The 18,431-nt window shown below is 43.2% G+C and overlaps 1 long non-coding RNA gene across 1 annotated transcript; it reads right to left on the bottom strand.

The window, feature by feature from the left end:
- Positions 1–1,259: 1,259 nt before the first annotated feature.
- Positions 1,260–4,939, bottom strand: LOC122238437. The gene is made up of 3 exons (XR_006217356.1): positions 4,439–4,939; positions 2,871–3,070; positions 1,260–2,117 (listed from the first exon to the last, which is right to left on the bottom strand). It is a non-coding gene; the product is annotated as an uncharacterized LOC122238437 (long non-coding RNA).
- Positions 4,940–18,431: the final 13,492 nt, after the last annotated feature.

Here is an 18,431-nt window from a genome sequence, read left to right on the forward strand (position 1 = left end):
CAACAGATTTAGGTAAAGAGACTTTGAAAACATTTACATCTGCAAAAGAAAAAAAAAGAAAGAAAAAGTCTTCTTCAACTAAAGTAGAAAGGCATACAAAGGCTGTGAAAAGATGTATACAGCAAATATGATAAATACAGCAAATTCTTTTTTTTTTTTAAGCAGTCTTCACATCCAATATGGGGCCCAAACTCACAACCCTGAGATCAAGAGTCGCATGCTCTACTGGCTGAGCCAGCCAGGTGCCCCAAATATAGCAAATTTTTTATTTTTTAAAGAATTCATTAAAAAATGCAGTAGATAAATGAATTAGCTGGATAACAGGAAACATAGTTAACAAAAATTTAAAATTAGCAACCTTGCTAAAAATAAAAATATACGTAAAAATAGCAACAAGGATGTTTTTGTCAATTCAGACATCCCTCACACTGTTAGAAAAGGTTTAGGGGATTGGATGTACTCCTATACCCTCGCTGACAGTGTGAATGGCTGCAACTATTTTGGAAAACAAATTAGCATCACATATAAAGAATAATAAAAGCATTGTTTGCCTTGAGACGGTAATCCCACATCGGATAACTTGGTAAAAAAAAAAAAAAAAAAAGCCAAAATAAATAAGAATCCATAGGATTTATGATAAGAAAGGAAAGAAAGAAGGTGGGTAGGAAGTTAAGAAATTGGAATGAAGAAAGGAAGGAAGAAAAAATAAGGCATTCATTAAATTATGGCACAATGCAGCCATTTGAAACAAAGTGTACCCTACAAAAAGCAAGGAAAACACTTGCTATGTAACTAATGTTCAGTAAAAGAAAGCAGGATGTGTCCTTTTGCACACAGTGGGTTACCAAGCAAAAATGAGCACGTACACTATTGGGATTAGAAGAGAAATTTCAAAAGTGAAAATAGTTGGGGTTTAGTTTCCATCTCCCACATGTTCCTACTGTCCTTAACACTAATAATAAAGCATAGCTAATGCTCAGGAGACACGTGATGCTTTCAGTCATGAATGCGCCCAGGCTGGCAGGTAGCCACATTCTTCATTGTTCATACAGAGGATAGAGCAGCTTTGAATTGACCCTGGAAGTTTCTGGAATAGGAATAACAAAGCAAAGAATAGGAGAAAGTGAACTAAACTGCTTTATTTGCTTATTTATTTTAAGCCAGGGGATACCCAAGAGCATCCACTTTCCATATACACACGAGGAAAGACTATTCAGGTAAATGATCGTTCATATTTTCACGCAAGCTTCAAAAAAAGCACTTGATAAAATCTCCCGAATTGGGTTTGAGTATTGAGTTACTTATCGGCACTTTGTTGTATTAATCACCACCATCAAATAATAAACTATTTATTGGTCACTCCATTGAACCTCTGCTCCACTAGCCTCTATCTGTTAGGGGTGTACTCCTCCTTAGTTACAAAGATACTTTTTCTGAGAAAATGGGAAGATCTGGCCTTTGGACTGGCTTTCTCCCCCTTCACATCCATCTTATACTTGTCTGATTGCTTTGGTTCCTGGGTTTGGTCAGAGGGGAGGAAAGCGAAAGGATTGACTCCCGGCTGCTGGTTTTTCCTACGAGTGTCAGGGAACAGGCTTTCCTTTTTAATGATTAATAACAACATGGTGGAATTTTTCTATTGTTCGGTTGTCATTTGTAGGCTTTCCATTGCTGTCATCCTGGCAGCCAAAAAAACCCCTCCAACAACCCAAGAAACCACTGCTCTGCCCTGGGATCAATGGGCAGCAGTGTTTCTGAGCTGACACCTTCAGGCGGAAGAGATGTCAGATTTACAACCATGCCCCCTTTGGCCTCCTCAGCTGTGAAAAGCTACAAGGGCCTGTTTCCTTTCAATACTTAAGCCCCAAACTACAACAAAAGAAAAAGATTTCTATTTCCTGCCTCCTACTCCTATAGTTACAAAACTGTCTTTTTGACAGGTTATTAAAATTTTTAACGTTGAGATGGGGGGGGGTTGGGTTTTTTTTTAAGCACTCACGTTGATGGTTTTAGAGTATCTTGAAAGGCAAGGTGTGATTTAGCTTTCTGGGGACAGCATTGCCTTAGCTCAGCCTTGGTCTCCCAGAACGCAATGCCACCGGCCCTGGAAAGGAGCCCTGGAGAAAGCAGTGGTTGTTGGTTAGCAAGGCGTTACTACAATAAGACTGTTATATACATAACTAACTATGGGCCTTAAAAATACTTCTAGTGCAGGGGCGCCTGGGTGGCTCAGTCAGTTAAGCGTCCAGCTTCTGCTCAGGTCATGATCTCGCCCTCTGTGAGTTCAGGCCCCCCACCCCGTGAGTTTGGGCCCCGCGTCAGGCTCTGTGCTGACAGCTCAGAGCCTAGATAGAGCCTGTTTCAGATTGTGTCTCCCTCTCTCTCTGCCCCTCCCCCACTCATGCTCTGTCTGTCTCTGAAAAATGAATAAACCTTAAAAAAAATTTTAAAAATACTTTTAGTGCAGATCTGGCTCATTTGCTATTCTTATATTCTATATTGTATAGCTATTCTATGTTGTATAGCTGATGTGATTTGGTTCTTGGTCAAGAATTCACTATCTTACAGAAACTGATAGGAACAATAGACCGGAACAGGGCAAGAATCCTGACTGTCAGGACAGTTTTGTGGCCAGGATTGTTTAAAATCCATGTATATAATTAGTCACAAAGATGAGAAATTGTGTTTTATATGTAGAATATTGGATCTACTTCCTTGTCTGCATCACGGAGGCTGTCTCCTGGGTAAAAGTAGGTTTTTCACTATTTTAGTTGTTTTCCTATGCCACATGTAAACATTTCACAACACACCAGGTACTTCTAGGGGTGACTACAGGATGTACTGTGACATGATGTGTTGGTAGCTTTTACCGGTGGCTTTTTCAGCCAAGGGCTGATGAATATCCATCTTCATTCGAATCCTGATGATCGATATTCTGGCTTCACCGGCTCCAAACTCCTGAGCCTGTAGTCACTGTGGCCAAGCTCTCTCCACGAGGGAGAATCAGAGAAGAGGTCATGAATGACAGGATCTTCTCCACGTTAGGGCCCGTCTCTGATGGATTTATTTCCTTGTTGAGAAATAAAGTGTTATTCATTAATAATATATGATAATTAAACTAATGTTCTTATTTCATCGAGCTAGTTCTCAAAAGTAAACAGAGGTTAGTTTGAGTTTGTGTTCCCTCAACATTTGTGTGGGACCCACTTGCAGGCAGAGTTCTATTTTGGTGACTGTGGGAAATCACCAAAAATGTGGAAAAACTGACCCCTGCACACGGAGTGACTCATGTAAATTTAAAAGGGTGGGGACTTTCAAGAGATCTTTTTGTCCAGGTTCCCTATTTCTAGCTATGTGTATAGTTGTGTTAATAAATAAGCAATAATAGGGGCACCTGGGTGGCTCAGTGGGTTAACCGTCTGACTTCCGCTCAGGTCATGATCTCAGGGTTCGAGGCCTGCGGGGGGCTCTGCACTGACAGCCTAGAGCCTGGAGCCCGCTTCGGATTCTGTGTCTCCCTCTCTCCCGCTCACCTCTGTCTCTGTCTCTCAAAAATTAATAAATGTTAAGACAATTACAAAAAATAGCTCAGTTTGCTTATGTCTGTGGATTGGAGATGCCAGTGTCCTAGAGTGAATGAAGAGTAACTGTGTGCGTGCGTGCGTGTGTGTGTGCGCGCACGCGCGCGCACGGCGTGTATATAGCACTTGACCATGGGTCTATATAACTTGCATCACATTTCGCAAAGGACCTTATCCTACCTTTCTCGCCTCTGGCATTAGAATTACCTGTGTGCACTTTAGAGAATTAAAGGTATGTTTTTTAATGTTTGACACATGTGGAGAAATGTGTCAGCGGAAAGGATTTGGTCTCCTGGGGAGCTCCTTAGTGGGCCCGGTGGGGTGGACACTCCCAGCACACAAGCGAGGCCTCCTGTAATGAAAAGTGACAGTGTTCCCAGTGGTGGGAGGCCACCGGGGAGAGGGCCAAGAGAGTGCTGGTGGTTCTGGAAGGATTTGCATAATTACATTCACCTGAGGGACTCCATTTACCCAACAATGGGCCCCATTGTGGTAAAGCCAGCTGCTGGCCCTACTGTGAGAACAATGTGAGCTGTGGCCTTGTTCTCCTGAAACAAATGCTCCGGACCCTGAAAAATGACAATTAGCATTTTGAGTGCTCGTTATTAATAGTACAAATGTTAGCATGTTGTGTCACACTCGTATAACGAGGCGTGTGTTTATGTGTAATACGTGTATTACTTCCCACTGGGGCAGAAGGATGAGATACGATTGACAACACCCCATTTACAGACGCCCAACCTATCCTGTACCCAGCTTCATATCATGAAGTGAGATGACCCTTTACGTCCAAGTTTTCTGCTGATGTTTGGAAAAGAATGATGTACCAAAAGCTGCTCCTGGGTAAACGCACTTACTGTTTTGAGTTCCGGTACAGCGTCTTTTGTTCTTGGACTCTGCAAGCTTACAATGGGTTCGAGAGATGCTAATCAGAATTTACAGAGGAGGCGCTTTGGTGGAAGAGGCCGCAGCGCTGACACGTGGCCACGCTCTGTGGCTGGGGGCGTGTTTACCTAAGACTCCAAACAGACAGAGTGGAGATACCCAGACAGCACAAACACAGTGCCCGGCTGGGTTCCTGGTATTGCCCGCATTTACATTCAAAAGGGAGGTGCACGGGGTGGGGGCTGCATGGCTCTAGAAGACGGTTCCTTGTATTGTGCTCATTAATTGTTACATTCCGTCCCTTAAATTCAGAGCACAAGACACATTTTTAAGGGGAGAAAACCCCCTAAAGGAGGGTACCTAGTATTCTCAGCTTTAACTAAGTACACATTTCTAATGTCATTGTGTTAGCACAGCAGCATCCCCAATTGTTTTCTGCATTTTACTGCAAAGTGGGGAAACACTGGAGCCTGTTCCTGGGGAAGGAGCCAGGCTCTTCTTTTGAAACTCGAGCTGGGCCTAGCCTAATGCAAAAAGGGGGTGTTTGCTTTAGCAATTTCCTGGCTTTCTGATAAGATATAAAAGCTAGAAGCTAGCAGGATTCCAAAGACGGTAGTCAAATACTAGGTCCACGTGGCCTTGGCTCTGTCCCTGTCTTCCGGGGTGGTGGGGGGTGGGGCGCGCAGGCTAATGAAAGACAAACATGCTGGTTTTTGTTTTCCTTCGACAACAATCAACGGGAATTACAAATGAAAGACACTCTGCTGTCAAGGAGAGGGCTCCCTCTAAGAAAGTGGTAACACAAAATGACAGGACGCATGACAGGTGCCCTGAGAGCCTGTGTGCCACAGGAGGCCTGGGGAAGGTCCAGAGTCAGGTGATCGCAGTTCTCCTGATAAAACCAAGCTTTGCCCCACCTTCCCACCATCACCCGGGCAACCAAGATGAGTGTTCTAAAGCAAACCCACCTGCTTGAAACTCTGCTGGCCTCCACAGCCAATGGCAGTGGCCCCGGGGGCCTTAGTGACCCATCAGAGCCATCCGGGCACCTAACCCTACCACAAACCTTGGGAATCGGAATTCTCTAGAGCAGACAGACACAGAAAGGAAATCGGTATTTATATTTCACTTTTCAAGTCCTCCAGCTTTTTTGGATTCAGAGAAATAACTACAACCACATGAAAGGACTCCAACTTCCATGATATATTATTTCCAAAGGAATTTAATGTCCCTCCTAACTGCCTCTGAGGGTTCCTGGGTTGAAGGGAAGGAGATTCTGAGATTTTACTTTTTTTTTTTTTTTTCCTTTTCTCATTACCTCAACTCAGAGCTCCTGCCTTCAACCTTTCCCTCCAACTGTTTGGTGTCTCCCCATCCCTTCTTTGTTCCGACTGACCCTCCTCCTCCTCCTTTTCCCAGGGCATCACCACCACCAGCTGATGCTTCATTAGCGGTTAATAAACCTTAACTAACAGCAAGACTAATGACAGTGCAAAATACGAAACGAAGTAGTGTTTAATATCAGACAGCATTGCTCCCCAAATGACGTGGCCTTTCTCATTATTAGAGAAGTAACTGGATGGTTATCACTGTCCTTATTCCCTGACCTTACCCATGTCCTACCCCAGAGGGCCTTCTTCCCATCTTCTCTGGCTTTCTCTTCCTCGGTTTCAAGCTCCTTCCTGTTATCAACGGGATGTTTGTGTTTCCCTCAAATTCTTACGTTGAAGCCCTAACCCCTAATATGGTGAATATATATTTGGAGGTAGAGTCTTGGGAGCTGATTAGGTTTAGATGAGGTCAGGAGAATGAAGCCTCATGGTGGGATTAGTCCCTTACAAGTGCCACGTGAGGACACAGCAAGAAGGCTGCTATCTACACACAGGAAGCAGGCCCTTGCCAGGAACTGAATCCATCAGCATCTTAATCTTAGACTTACCAACCTCCAGAACTGTGAGAGAGAAACGTTTGTTGTTTAAGCCCCCCACTCTTTGCTGATTTGTTATAGCAGCCCAAGCTGATAAGACATGTCCCTCCTCTCCAGCTCTCCAAAATCATCTTCTATTGAAGATCTTCCTCTGGGCACAATCCAGAAGGTGCAAAAATTGAAGGTGCTTTCCTCTGCACCCCCTTTCATCTTGCAGGGCAGCTTAGCCCTTTTGCATTAGTCTCTTCCTCCAGCTAAGCTCCCAGGCCTTATACTTCAAAAACAATATTAGTGAGTGTCCCCAAAAGAAAGAGTGCTATTCTCCAAGGATAAATTCTGTAATTTTCCTGACGCCGTCAGATTTTTTAAGTTGCAAAGATTCCCCTTGTTGGGACCCTAAAAAGCTTTACAGATGGTTCTGATGGAGCCAATTTCCTGGCTGTATCTGGCAACCGTAGGCTTCCCTTCAGTGGGAGATCCTTCTAGGAAGCCTGTCCGTCTTGGAGATTCCTTCTTACCCCAGAAAAGTCTCTGCAGTTTGCCCCCTGAAGCTTTCTGTAACCCCACTCAAAGGAGCTTTTATTTTTGTCACACTGCTATACTTTGTACCTATTAGCATGGAAGCATTCATCTTGTGGTAATGGGATTTGGGGGTTGTCACTTCAGACTTCCATAGTGGTCCAAGAGTATTTTTTTTTTAATTTTTAATGTTTATTTTTGACAGAGAGAGAGAGAGAGAGAGAGAGCATGAGTAGGGGAGGGGCCGACAGAGAGGGAGACACAGAATCCAAAGCAGGCTCCAGGCTCTGAGCTGTCAGCACAGAGCCCGATGCGGGGCTCGAACTCACGGACCATGAGATCACGACCTGACCTGAAGTCGGCCGCTTAACCGATTGAGCCACCCGGGTGCCCCTGGTCCAAGAGTATCTTGAGAGCAAGTCTTGCTCATTATGGTGTCTCTGACATCCAATGTACTTGTCATTTTGTGGCGTGTTGTGTGCTTAGTGAGGTAAGATGTGGAATGACAAATATTGGTTGGATTTGGCAATTAGGAGGTAATTGGTGATCATGGTCACTCCAGAGGAAATACTCATTAGGGACAGGCTGCCTTTGGGGCTTCTCCTATAAATGGGCAGACTGGGACCTGCACACAAGTGCTTGACTGATGAGGGTGGCACAGTGGGATCTTACCCACAGTCCATCATCATGGCCATGCCTTCTGGCGTGTGTACCTCAGTCTGCTGGAAGGATACCATGTACTTACTGATCTAGCCAGAGGGCCACATGTTTTCAGTGTGTCAGCTAGAAGAGGCCCTTTGTGAATTACCTCAGAGGCACTGAGTGTGCTAGAAGAGTCCCTGCTGCTGTATAGCTCCCACCTCCTAGACTGGAGTCTTGCTTGGAACCCTACTGAGTCATTTCATTCGTTTCTCTCTGTGAAAGGGGAAAACCTATCACAGAGTTAAATGAAGTAGTTCAGGAGGGCCATCATTGCTACGTATTTGGAAAATGTTCAAAAAGCCCAAGATGTTTCCACAGGCCCCTCAAACTCAACGTGTGCAAAACTGAAGCCATCACCTCTCCTGGGCAGGCCTGCCTCCCTGTGTTTCTTTCCATGGGTACATCTGACTGCCCAGCTAAAAGCCCTCCTGCCCTGTCATGCCTTCAGTCTACCCACAGGTCCTACTGGGTTCACCTCAAAGAGCTAATTCCCATCCTCTCTCCTCTGTTCTCTGCGCCCTGCCTCAGACCATCACCCCTTTTGACTAGATTATGTCAATTGCTTTTTAAAAAAAAATGTTTAAGTTAATTTATTTGTTTTGAGAGAGAGAGAAAGAGAGAGAGAGATGCAGAGAGAGAATCCCAAGCAGGCTCCTTCTGTCAGCCCAGAACCCGAGTCGGAGGACTTCATCTCATGACCCACGAGATCATGACCTGAGCTGAGATCAAGAGTCAGACGTTTAATCAGCTGAGCCACCCAGGTGCCCCATGTCAACTGCTTCTTGTGACTTCCTATTACAGTTGGTCTTCCCTCACAAATTCGTCCTCCAGATGCTCTCCAGACATCTTTCTGAAGACAGGATCCAGTCTCCTGCTTAAAACCCTTACAACATTCCCCCTTTACTCTCAGCCCATTGGTTGAGTCCACACGAGCTTGGTATACAAGTCCATTCACTTTGGTGCCAACCTACCATTCTGCCCTTTTCCAGCTGCTCCACACTGTGCATTAGCCTCTTTCCTGAGTGCCATGCTCCTTCAAGCTTCCTTGACTTTGCACATGCTCTTCCCTAAGCCTGGGCCTTCCCCCCTTATCTGTCACTTTTATCTCCAGAATATTCTGAATCCCCCTCCAAGTTCTCTGTTCATTTTCTGTATGACTGTCCACTCCTCTGTTGTAGGACATCATGTTGACATACAGTCATTTGTTTAATTTCCCCTATAGGTCCTTGACTTTCACATCGAATGTGAGGTGTTGTTCATTTTTCTCTCTCCAGAATTTATTGAAGGGTCTGGCATTTATTTTGTGCAAAGTAAATGTTGAATTGAAAGTCTTTCCACAAAAACATCAACAGCTCTACAATGGAATAACGTCAACTACTAAGAAGAATGAGTTAGACCCACACGATTATAACCTCAGAGTGATATGTATCTATTTTTTTGAAAAAGGTAGAGAAAATAACTCTTTACATTTGTTTTTGTCTAAATATAGCCGAGTGGATGGAAGAGATCCTAAATTCAATCTTCTGTTAAGCCGTGAGCAAGATTGGAGGAAGGAGGGAAGAATGATTTTCTTTAAAACTTGTAACTTATATAACTCTATTGTTGGACTTGTCAAAAAGAGCTTCTATTGTTTTTGTAAAATCGATTAAGAAAAATGAAGTAAGTGGTTGGTGAATGAGTAAACAGGCTTCAGGAAAGAAGTGCTCAGAAAGAAGGAATATTGTTACCGTGGTGCAAACCCTAAGAAAATCTGAAGAAGAAAGTCAAAATCCCCAGAACATATAATTAGGGTATTATTATTCACTTTGTAAAGGATTTTTCTCTCCTCTGAAAGAATCTCCACAGGCTTCTTTTTAAAAAGGCAACTCCATTCAAGCTCTTATGTATTTGGTAACAGATGATTAACTACATATTTGATGGGGGGTAGGCAGGGCCAAGAGAGAGAAAGTTTCAGGAGTCCATGCCAATTGAAGAGCTATCAGAAACAAAGATAAGCTCCATTAATATTATAATGTAATTATCAGGGAAATTATTGCACTGAAAAAATTCAAAGTTCACACAGTTTTTCTGGAGAAAGGGCACCCGGTATTTCCGGGAGAAGGGGAAGGTGCCTGCCTTCCTGGGGTTTGGGGAAGAGGACCCAGGCCATCAACCTGAGAACACTGCACCCACCGGGCAGATACTGTACCCAGGTCCTAGATCTGACTGAGAAAGCAAATCCTTTTCAGGTATCTGCAAGTAAAGCGGAGAGGTGGGTGGTAGTGAGTAGATAAGAAATCTCTTTTTTTGTGTGTTTATTTTTTGAAAGAAAAGAATAAAAGTTAGGGAGAGCAGATTTGGCAGTCACCTTGAAAACAGAAGAAATACTAAGAACCTTGCATCATGGCAACGACATGGGCCTATACCTTATATTTTAGTCATTAAAGCAGAGGATGATGAGAACTACTCACTCATTTTTAGTATTTGATGAAAGGAAAAAAAATCACTCAGGCTTGCATTATTTGACGTACCATGTGCTTGTCACTAGGGGATAATTTAAGAAAGAAATTTTCTACCAAAAGAAAGGAAATCATTCCATAGGCCTCTTGGGTTCCCACCCACAACTTGTATGTGATAAAATCGAATGAAAAGCAACAAGCACTGCCTTGAGGCGGAGAGGAAGAAGGCACAGTGTGGCAGTGTCTTGGAATCCTCTGGATTATGTAAAACAGGGGTGACAGACTTTTTCTGTAAGGGGTCAGACAGTAAATATTTTACTCGTTTTTCTGAGCCAAGCGATAAAATCTGGAATATGACGTAGGCTCTCTCATAACAAAACTGAAGGAATATTTTTCCACAACTTTTTAAATTAACCAAGTTCAACACTTTGGACTAAAATTTGAATTTCATGTCATTTTCATGAGCAATGAAATTTCTTTTATGAAGTTTCTCAACCATTTGGAAATGTAAAAAGGGTTCTCACTCAGTTCATGGGTCGTACAAAAACAGGTGGTGTACTGGACTTGACCCGTGGGCTTTAGTTTGCTGACTGTGGACGTGGATAGAACATTTCCAGGTCAAGACAAATGTCCTTGATCAGTCAAGGCCCTACCAGCTCAAGCTGAGGTTGGCCATCACTTGAGAATTCTTCTCAACACAGGAGCGCTGCCAGTGACCACCATAAGAAGTGACAAAGGACAGCCTGGCCTGCGATGTGTGACATCTCTGTAGGGACTACTCAAAGGACAGTTGACTCAGATGACAACTGGGTTGTACCTGCCCTTTCAGATCTGGTGCAACTGGCTGAGCCTCCATCCCCAGCCTTAGAAAGTCAGACTCCAAGGTTTCAGTTATTTCCCAAGGAGCTTGCCTGCTTTCCAGGAGCAATTGTTTCTGCTGCATTAGGTCAGTTTATAAATTCACCTGTCCTTGTTTTCATGATTGCTTCAACCAGAATGGGGAATTTGGTTGTTTTAGTATTTTTTTAACCAACTCACAGACTTGCAAGACTTAGGTTGTTTTAGTATTTTTTAACCAACTCACAGACTTGCAATTGAAGATTTAGGGAGATAATGTCAATTTACGTGGCAGCAGTAACGGCATTTGCTCACCATTGTTTATGTCATCACCATAGCCAACATTTCCAGACAACTGGTTTGTTTTGTCAGATGCTTTTCATATATTATCTTATTTAATCTTTTAGTAGTCATTGGAAATAGATTTAAAAAAATTATTACCACATTTTATATTTAAAAAAAAAAAGAAATGAAATGAAAGAGATTGAGGAATTTTCCAGTCACAGAGCTAGTTGGTGGTTGAGTTGAATGTGGAGAACCGTCAGCAACCCGAGAAGCCGGTGCTCCTAAAAGCCACCCAATCTCCATCTGTGGTGCTTTAATTGAACACTAGACTTTTTTGTTTTTGAAAGTCCTTTCCCACCTTCCTTTCCCATTCTCATTGGCCAGACCACCTTCCAAAGTGTCCTGGCTTCTCACTATTTTCCTGGTCCTCTCCTCACCTGTGTCTTTCTTACTTCTCCCAGATTGCTCCCATGAACTCCTAGTACCTTGATACAATTATCCAGAGTAATCTAGCTCGTATCAGCTCATATTCCCAAACTAAGCTCTACAAGAAGTCTTCTTTGAGAAATAATGTCATGTTATAGGAATAAAACCTTGATTGGCCAGTTGAATGTAGAATGATAGGACAAAATCTATATGGAGAGGATGGAAGAAATAAAGTGTTTACAACATTAGAAAAATGAAAAATTTCCCTTTCTTTCTTGGGGGGATGCAGCAAGTAGACAAGAAAGGATGAAATCAGTGATTACTGAGCAGCATGGCAGAGAAGATATAGGACTTTTTTTTTAAGACTTTGCTTTGTGGGGCACTTGGGTAGCTCAATCAGTTAAGTGTTTGACTTCAGCTCAGGCCATGGTCTCATGGTTCCTGAGTTGGAGCCCCACATTGGGATTCTCCCTCTCTCTGCCCCCACCCCCCAACTTGCTCTCTTTCTCTCACCAAAATAAATAAACTTAAAAAAAGAGTTTGCTTTGCATGTAAGTGTTCAGTAATATCTTCTATGCATAAAAAGCTTTGTGAGAATATATGAATGTATGAAATCAAGAAACGAAGAATTCAATGGAGACAGAAGTAAGAAATTAATGTAAGTTCCCTGAGAATCTAAAGAAATTCTATAGACTTTCCTTATTGGATTTTTGACATTGGACTTCCCACAAGATGTGCGGATGTTACCTAAATCTTTAGCAACAGGGTGAATCTACATGGTAAAGTGTGAGCCCACAGGGAGAAGAACAATTCTAAGTGGGTAGGGAGTAGAGAATGCAGAAAAAGAAATATATAAAGAGGGTAAATTGAAGGTCAAATGAAAACCATATTAGAGAGGGTGGGGTGATTAAGAAGGGGACCTGAATAAGGGTAGAATGGTGGGGCTGGAAAGGATGGGATGAATCTCAGAGAGGTAATGGCACCAGTTGGGTTTCAGGCACAGGAAACAGCAGCCTTTCTAGGTATTTTAACCAGAAAGGATCATGATGTAGGGAATTGGGTTCTTTCTAATATTTCTGGAAAGGCAGAAGAAGTGGACTCCAGGCTTGGGATGAACAACATTGCAAAACGGCCCACCTGGGAATTGGACCCCCCTCTTGATAAGAAAAGGGGGTAATTAGGAGGGCATGTTCAGCACTGTCAATTTCAGGAAGAGCCTACCCTCGCTATAAGAGGAGTTGCCATCACAAGTAGGGGCTCTAGAGCTACGCTGTGCCCACTCCATCTGCAACAGCAAAACATTCATGCTTCAGTCCACACCTTGCAGACTTTATTGCAGCAGGTGCCTGGGTGTTAGAGCACAATTGTGCTTGTCAACAGAAACCAGCATAGAAAGATCTCTTCCATCTCATTTCTGCTCTCCAGATTTCATATCAGTGCATCTTATTGGTGGAACCGAATTACATTAAGAAGCTAGTGACATGCCAAGCTACATTGGAGCCAAAGAAAAAAGGAACATTAAAATGTTGTAATACATAATGCAATACTGCATTACATTTTAATTTTTTAAAAATATTGCATTAGCATTCATTGTCTGGATTCTTGAGTTTTTGATGTCCCCTTAAATTTTGTGCCTGAGGTGCCTTACCTCCCTCCTCTTAGCCCAAGCCCTGTTGGGAACTCTAGTTGCAAGGGAGTCTTAGAAATACATTTTTTAGCTTTCCATCCACTGCAGTAATGAGGGCACACTGGAGGATGTTAGGATGCAGGTAGAGAGGCATCTGTGACAGTTCATTTTATGTCTGGGCTATGGCTTGGGCTTGGCTGGGCTATGGAGCCAATGTTTGGTCAAACACCAGTTTAGATGTTGCTGTGGAGGTACTTTTTAGATGTGATTGACATTTAAATCTTTGACTAAAGCAGATTACCCTCCATGATGTGGAGGATGGCCTCATTCAATCAGTAGGAGGCTTTAAGAGAAAAGACTGAGGTCCTCAGTGAAGGGGGTCAAAATTACAAACTTCAAGTTACAAGATAAGTAAGTCCTGGGAATGTAAGGCACACAACACAATCATTATAGTTAACATTGCTGTGTGATATATTTGTAAGTGGCTGTGAAAGTAAATCCCCAAAGTTCTTAACACAAGGAAAACACTTTTCCTTCCTTTTCTTTTCTTTTTTCTTTTCTTTTCTTTTTTTTCTTTTCTTTTTTTTCCTTTTCTTTCCTTTCCTTTTCTTTTTTTCTTTTCTTGTTTTCTTTCTTTCTTTCTTTCTTTCTTTCTTTCTTTCTTTCTTTCTTTTTTTCTTTCTCTTATCTATATGAAGCGATATATGTTAACTAAACTTATTGTGGTCATCATTTCACAATATATGTAAGTCGATTAATTATGCTGTATGCCTTAAACTTATACAGTGCTACATGCCAGTTATATGTCAATAAAACTGGGGGTGGTGGTGGTGGTGACCTCTTTAGGTATTTCAACTAGAAAGGGACATAATGTAGGGAATTGGGTCCTCTCAAACTTCTTGGGTGGGCAAGAGAAGCAGGCTCACTTATATACACATACATCCTATTGACCTTATTAGTTTTGTTTCTCTGGAGATCCTTGGCTAAGGTTAACCTTATCCAAAGGGATGACAAGAGAGGCAGTTTGCCAGGGTCTCATGACTGAGTAGAAGAAACAGTATTGGTTTATAGTTTCAAGGTAGAGGGAGGCAAAAAGAAAAGGAGGGGACTAGGCTGATTCCCAGGCTCCTAGTGTGGATATCCAGCTGGTGCCTCTGATCTCAATAAGGAAGACAAATACAGTGCCAGATATGCCCATGAGAAAACAGAGCACACGTTCATCATCCTTAGAAGACAGCTAACATCTCTCAAGTGCAGCCATGTTTCAGTGCATGAAAGCCACCCTATATGTGTCACAGGTTGCCTAGAATAGGCAATTTGGTTGTTCCCTCACTCATCCATTAAATAAATGGTTGTTAAGTGCCTATGAGTCACGTACTGTTCAATGGCTTTGGACGTCCAAGGGTGAATGAAAGATCAGTTCATTTCCTCCATGTTTTTATTCTTATTTAGGAAGATATAACAAACACACACACATGCATACACACACAGATAAAATAATTCCAGATGGTAATATGTGCAGTAAGGACCATGAAACTGGGCAACGTGATAAAGAGTGACAGGTAGTGGGGGATACCCTGGACATGGTTCTTCAACTCAAATATACCTAGAACCCATGAGAATGTGGGAACCGACCGGATGGCCATGGGGTGAGGGGCCGGCTGAGCTGCTGTGTGTGTGAACAAGCTGGAATCAAAGTAATGAAATCCAGGCTTACATGAATTATGAAAGGGAACCCAAGCACAATAGGAGCATCTGTAATGCACCCCTTGGTTCCCCATACTGAAGGCGAGTAGGTGGGAACTGAATGGGCCTCCATGGGGTAATGCAGACAGCAAACTGTACGGCAAGGCCCTGGCCCAGGGCTGAGTCTAAGAGCAGCGTGGGGATCCCAGTGCGATGGAGGCTCTCTGAGGTGCAGGCGATGCCTGGGGCTGTTAAATCTCCAGACTGACACAGTGCTTGGCACACGCTGGTTTCTCTCGAAATGTCAGTTGACAAATTAAGAAATCCCCTGCCTGAAGATGGAAGGAGCAGCCACAACAGAACCAGGGAGCCTTTGCATTCTGTGTGATTTCTTCACACTTGGGGAAGCATTTGCTTCCCTCTATGAAACAAGCCCCCACAGCTTTCCAGGTGGGGATGGGGAGCTGGCCCTATGGCTCCAATTCTGTTTCCTTGATAGCAGCGGTTGCTGTCCTCTTGGGGGGGACTAGGATTTGCTTTTAACACTTCTGCCATAGTGTGGCTCCAAATCCTTTCCTTAGGTTTGTCCCCTTAGCAGCTGAGACAGCCTGGAATTCTAGAAGACTTCATTAAATGCTAAGGAAGTAAAAAAAGACTAGTATGCCAAAGAGCTCAAGAAGGGTAATCTATCAGATTTACGTGGTATGGTTTTCTGATCGTTTTAGACCTGCAGGCTCTGGTACCACATTCCATGTAGAGAAATTGTGCAGGTCTAACCCCAAAAGATGGGTGCAGTTTCACAGATGACATGACTCAGCTCTAGGCCCATCACCACGAACAGGGAACAAATCTTCCTTTCTACAACGAAGCTTGTGTCTGCCATTAAGATCTCATGGCCAGATCTAGCAAATAAAAATACAGGACACCCAGTTAAATTTGGATTTCAGATACATAGCAAAGACTTTTTTAGTATAAGTATATCCCAAATATCGCATGTTCCAAATGTTGCATGAGGTATATTTATAACTAAAACCAGTCTGTTGTTTATCTAAAATTCAGATTTGACTGGGAGGCTCCAATTTTACCTGGCAGTTGTACTTAAGATCAAGAAAGAGATTTTAACTCGTCACCTGCACCTGGCCTTTTCACCCAATCCTCATTCTGGGTTCCAGTGCTGGGTCTCCACACCTCCCTCAGGGGTGGGTAGAACTATTACAGCTGTCCCAGTTGTAAGTTGTGACTTCTTCCTTTATTTAAGACCCTACCTACTTCCATTTCTATACAACAGGGGTTCTTGCCTGTTTGGACAGAATCATAATATCTGAACATAAAATGAGCATATTATCCACACAACAGAAAGTATGCATCTGTCATCGTTTTACGCAGTCAGTACACAACAACTTTGTGTTTTCCTTTGGGAATAACTAAACTCAGTCCCCTAGTGACCGTGCTCAAAAATCTTGAGGACAGTAAAGCTTCTTGGACAGTTGGTAGATATTCAGTCTAGAGCATTTCCATTGCTCTTACATATCAGAGGATTAAAATAGTCAGCCAACCATATGACATGCCTAGGAGCTATTTTCAGCTCTGTTTTAACCTGTTGAACTCCGGATAGCAACTTCTGTATTTTTATCTTATGTTATGCTTCCTTTGAGGCAATAAGTATGGGGCAGTCAGGTTAGAAAGAAATAACTAACAACTTTCAAGAAAACAATCTAAAATAAGCCAACTGTGTAGCGAACATAAAAATATACAGATTTCCTTTGCTTCTACCGGTATTGCCGAAGTCCACGTACTTAGGATGTCTGCACGTAACGTGCATTTAGCCGCGTGGTTCTTTTGCACTGAACCTTTTAGATCAGATGTGTTAGACTTTGTCCCTCCCCCACTGCACGATTAGTGTGAGACCTCTTGCCTCCTCAGGCTGAAGCAGAGTGCTAATACTGTTTAACTCTTAATTCAAACATAAAGTGTAACGGCCACATGAGCCATAACAGTATCTGTCTAAATATTAGCTGGAATTCCTAGTCCTGGTTCTTTTACTGACCCTGGCTGTCTAGGCAATGTTTAAAAGTGCCTGTAGTCACCTCCCTTTTTCCTTTGCTTATGTGGGCATGAGACTGTGCGTTCTTCAACAGGTTGGAAGCCTGTCTTGTTCGCTGCTGTCATGGCCGACTCAGGCTGCCATAACAAAACACCACTGATGGGGACAGCGGTGGCTTAAACAACAGGTATTTATTTTCTCACAGTTCTAGAGACTGGATATTCAGCAGAGTTGGTTTCTTCTGAGGCCTTTCCCCTTGGCTTATAGACAGCTGCCTTCTTGCTGTGGCCCCCTTGGTCTTTCCTCCGTGCATGAACCCTTGGTGCTTCTTTGTGAGTTCAAATTTCTTCTTCTTATGAAGACACTAGTCAGACTGGATGAGCACTCACCCGAATAGCCTCATTTCAATTGCATTACCTCCTTGAAGGTCCTATCTCCAAATACAGTCACATTCCAATGTATTAGGGATTAGAAATTCAACACATGAATTTTGGGGAGACACGGTTCAGCCCATAAGAACCACTGTCCAATAACTAATTCTGTGCCTGGCACCTGGTACGCAATAAATGCTGAAGACAAGAACTTTGATAACGTCATTGGTGAGACAAGCCACTGAGTTTCTTGCGGTAGCTCATCCAGAGTGTGTGATTTTTAAGCTTTTCTACCTACACATGTTATTTGCCATTGATTGTGTGACAGCAAGTAATCTGACAGGATATTAGATTTGGACACCCTGCTTCCACAGAGATTAGGCCGCATGTATGTCGGAGCATCCTTCCCGCCCCCAGGCACAGAGCCTGTCACTTCCACGACGTCTCCACCGGCTCCCCATCAGGCTCCTGATGGCGGCTGACGGGAAATGCAGTGGCAATAATGAGGTTCCCCAGCTGTCTGTCAACTCTAGCCCTCCTTTCAACAGATGCTTGACCTCACCCTGTGGAGGCATGCATCTCCCAGTTTCCGTTATTTCCTTCACACTGGGAAGAGAAGTCCTAACCCACGAAGAGATCTCCTGCTACTTTTCTAGGGGAGAATGGGCATCTCGACAACATACCCATTGTCTGAGCTGCGCTTTGCTCGACTAGTCTTTCAGGGCAAGGGAGGAAAAAAAAAAAGCCCCAAAACTTTGATCCCTGGGGAGGCGAAGCGGAAGTTGATCTTCACCATTAAATTTTTTTATAGATAGCAAAGTCCATGCTTCCACCTGCATCCAAAGCACAGAGGCAGCTGGCAGAACAAAGCACCAGAGAAAAATAGCTGACCAGAATCTCTTAAATTGCCCATGTACAGGTGCAGCTTGTTTTTCATCTCGGTGGCAGTCACTAGTGATTGACAATGTTTTACTCAGAGGACTTAACCCTTTTTTCTCCTACATGAACCAGAGTCAAGGACCATGGTTTAGAAAATAACTCCTACCCTGCCGTCCGTTCGAAAGAAATCCAACCGAAATGGATGGCAACGTTACTTCAAACCA

This window comes from Panthera tigris, chromosome B2 (genome assembly GCF_018350195.1).
Source record: "Panthera tigris isolate Pti1 chromosome B2, P.tigris_Pti1_mat1.1, whole genome shotgun sequence".
NCBI classification, from domain to species: domain Eukaryota; kingdom Metazoa; phylum Chordata; class Mammalia; order Carnivora; family Felidae; genus Panthera; species Panthera tigris.